This window comes from Elephantulus edwardii, unplaced genomic scaffold, assembly GCF_000299155.1.
Source record: "Elephantulus edwardii isolate Elephantulus edwardi_28Jun2011 unplaced genomic scaffold, EleEdw1.0 scaffold00008, whole genome shotgun sequence".
In the NCBI taxonomy this organism is placed as follows: domain Eukaryota; kingdom Metazoa; phylum Chordata; class Mammalia; order Macroscelidea; family Macroscelididae; genus Elephantulus; species Elephantulus edwardii.
Window position 1 is genome coordinate 5,399,405 of NW_006399758.1, and position 3,066 is coordinate 5,402,470.

A 3,066-nucleotide genomic window follows, 5' to 3' on the forward strand; every position below is an offset into this window, starting at 1 on the left:
GAGCAACCTTGGCAGAAGGATGAAAATACAGCTCCAAATATGCAAGTCTAATGGTACTCTCAAGTTGGAAAGGAAAGATTAAAATTTTGGAATCTTTAAGAGCTCCTACTAAAATTCCAATATGAATTCAGAATCAATCATACACACACATACACACACACCCTTACCTCTTAGTTTTTTCCGATTTATATCTTAGTTAATTTCTTGTTGTAAGGCACCATATATTTACCTTTGATTCATATTGACTCTATGTATAAAAATAAGTCTTCTCAATCTTGTGATAATAGCCCCACAACAATTTCTGTTGTGCTTAAGCAGTTGTTGAAGCCAGTCTGTAAATTCATCTCCTTGAGAGTCTTTCTCTTTTTCTCTTTTGCACTTTTCTAAGTGTGATATCTTTTTCTAGGGTTTCGAGTTGCAGGCAACTTATAGCGACCCTATGAAGGAGAATCCTCAACGCTTGGGTGTCTTCCATCCTCTCTCCGGGTTCATAGGGTTTCCAGAGGCAAGCTGTTATAGAAGTGTATGCCACTCTTGCTTCCAAAGTATGCGTGTAAGTACTTTAATATTCAAGAGGTTACTGATGCTATACCCAAAGACCAGTACCAACATTTTAACCCAAATAAGAACTGACTATAATGTGTCTAGTTTTTATTTCAGTCATAAATTTAAGTCTGCTAACCTTGGAGAAATATGGCTGACTCTGAGAAGAATGGGCATCCCAGAACACTTGATCATTCTAATGCGAAACCTATACTTGGACCAGAGGCAGTCATCAGAACAGAGCAGGGCAACACTGCATGGTTCAAAATTGGGAAAGGCATATGCCAGGGATGTGTCCTATCTCCATACCTTTTCAAGTATTTATGCAGAACAGATTATCCGAGAGGCTGGGCTCTAGGAGGAGAAGTGTGGCATCAGGATTGGCGGAAGAGCTATTAACAATCTGCATTATTCAGATGGCGCTGCTTGCTGAAACTGAGGAGGACCTGAAGCACTTGCTGCAGAGGGCCAAGGACTGTAGCCTTCAGTATGGATTGAAGCTCCATGTTAAGAAGACAAAAATTCTCACCACTGGACCAATTGGCAGCATCAGGATGGATGGTGAAGAGATTGAGATTGTTAACAACTTTAGCCTGCTTGTCTCCGCGGTCAACACTCTTGGCACCAGTAGCCAGGAAATCAAAAAATGTATTGAGATGGAAAAGTATGCTGTTAGAGACCTCTCCAGTGTACTGAAGAGCAATGGTGTAATTCTGGAGACTAAAGTGCATCTGATACAGGCTATGGTCTTTGCAATCACTTGCTATGCATCAGAGAGTTGGACAATGACTGAGGAGGATAGAAGGAGAATTGACGCCTTTGAGCTGTGGTGCTGGAGAAGAGTATTGAATGTATCCTGGACTGCCAAGAAAACAAACAGATTCATCCTGGAGAGGGTTAGACCAGGCTGCTTCTTGGAGGCAAGGATTCTGAGGCTTTTTCTGACATACTTTGGACATGTGAGGTCCTTGGAGAGGGACATCATGCTTGGGAGGGTGGAGGGACAGCGCAGGAGGGGAAGAACCTCTATGAGGTGGATTGATTCAGTGACTGGAGTAGTCAGGATGGGTGTGTCAGAGGCAGTGAGATTGGCACAGGATAGAGTAGGGTTTAGGACTGTTGTACATAGGGTCTCTATGAGTCACAAGTGACTCGACGGCACATAACAACAACAACAACAACAACCTTGGAGAGAAATAAAAAAAAAACAACAACAAAAACACCCCATGGAACCCAAAGAACTGTGTCAAGAGCACAAAGATTAAAAGGTACTGCAAGAACACTGGGGGTCGCGGCATGATCTCTGGAGCTATAGAAGGAATGATGTGATGATTAAGAGATAACATGAAATATATAGATTATAATTAGAGTTGTCCATAGTCAACACTGGTGATCTTCTTGCTGGTTTTGCCAATCCTGGACCCAAAGTGCTCCATGGCTTCCACAATGTTCATGCCTTCTTTCACCTTACCGAAGCCTACATGCTTGCCATCCAGCCATTCAGTCTTAGCACTACAGATAAAAAACTGATGAAAAACTGGGAACTGTTTGTACTTGGCCCAGCATTTGCATGGACAGGATGCCAGGACCTGTGTGTTTCAGGATGAAGTTCTCATCATCAAACCTCTCCCCATAGATGGACTTGCCACCAGTACCATTATGGTGTGTGAAGTCTCCAACCTGGAGCATAAACCCAGGAATGATTCTGTGAAAGAAGGAATGCTTGTGACCAAATCCTTTCTCCCCAGTACTCAGAGCACTGAAGTTTTCTACTGTCTTTGGGACTTTATCTGCAAAGAGCTCAAAGAATATGCGACCTAAAGGTTTGCCATCAGCAGTGATGTCGAAGTACACAATGGAATTGGCATGGCTAGGGTGAGTGTATAAAATATCTGTATTGCTGAGGCAACGGCATCTGCAAAGCCCCATCTCTATTTTCTAAAGCAAGATTCAGAGTCTTTTCTGGCATCTACTTTGGTCTTTTCATTGTTTCCTGTCTTATTAATGACCTTCTTCTTTTCTCATGTATGATGTCTCTCATATCTTCTAATGACTCATCTATTCTTTAGTTAACAGTGTATTTGTTCTTGACACAGTCTCTAAATTCAGGGAGGATATAGTAAAAGTTGTATTTTGGCTCTCATAAACTTTTTCATTTTCTTCAGATCAAATTTGAGCTTGCATATGCACAACTGATAGTCTATTCACAGCCACGTCCTGGCTTCATGCTGACTAATAATGTTAACCATCTCTACTGTCTCTTACCATAGATGTAGTAGGTTTGAGTCCTGTGTACTCTATCTCAAGGTCCTTGTGTGTAGTCACCATGTGTACCCCCCCCGGTCCCAAGAAACACTAATTTCATTGAATACATCACTATTTATAAAATATTTTTTCATTTGTTATCTGAGGTTATTTCTATGGCCAGGTCCATTTCTTTACAAACAGCAATCTTTCTTTATTATTACCATGCTATCAGTTATCATTAATGCATCTTGATTGTAGGGATGATTGTACAATTTC

General features: G+C 41.3%; 1 pseudogene; it reads right to left on the minus strand.

The window, feature by feature from the left end:
• Positions 1 to 1,923: 1,923 nt before the first annotated feature.
• LOC102851453 lies at positions 1,924 to 2,472 on the minus strand (annotated as a pseudogene).
• Positions 2,473 to 3,066: the final 594 nt, after the last annotated feature.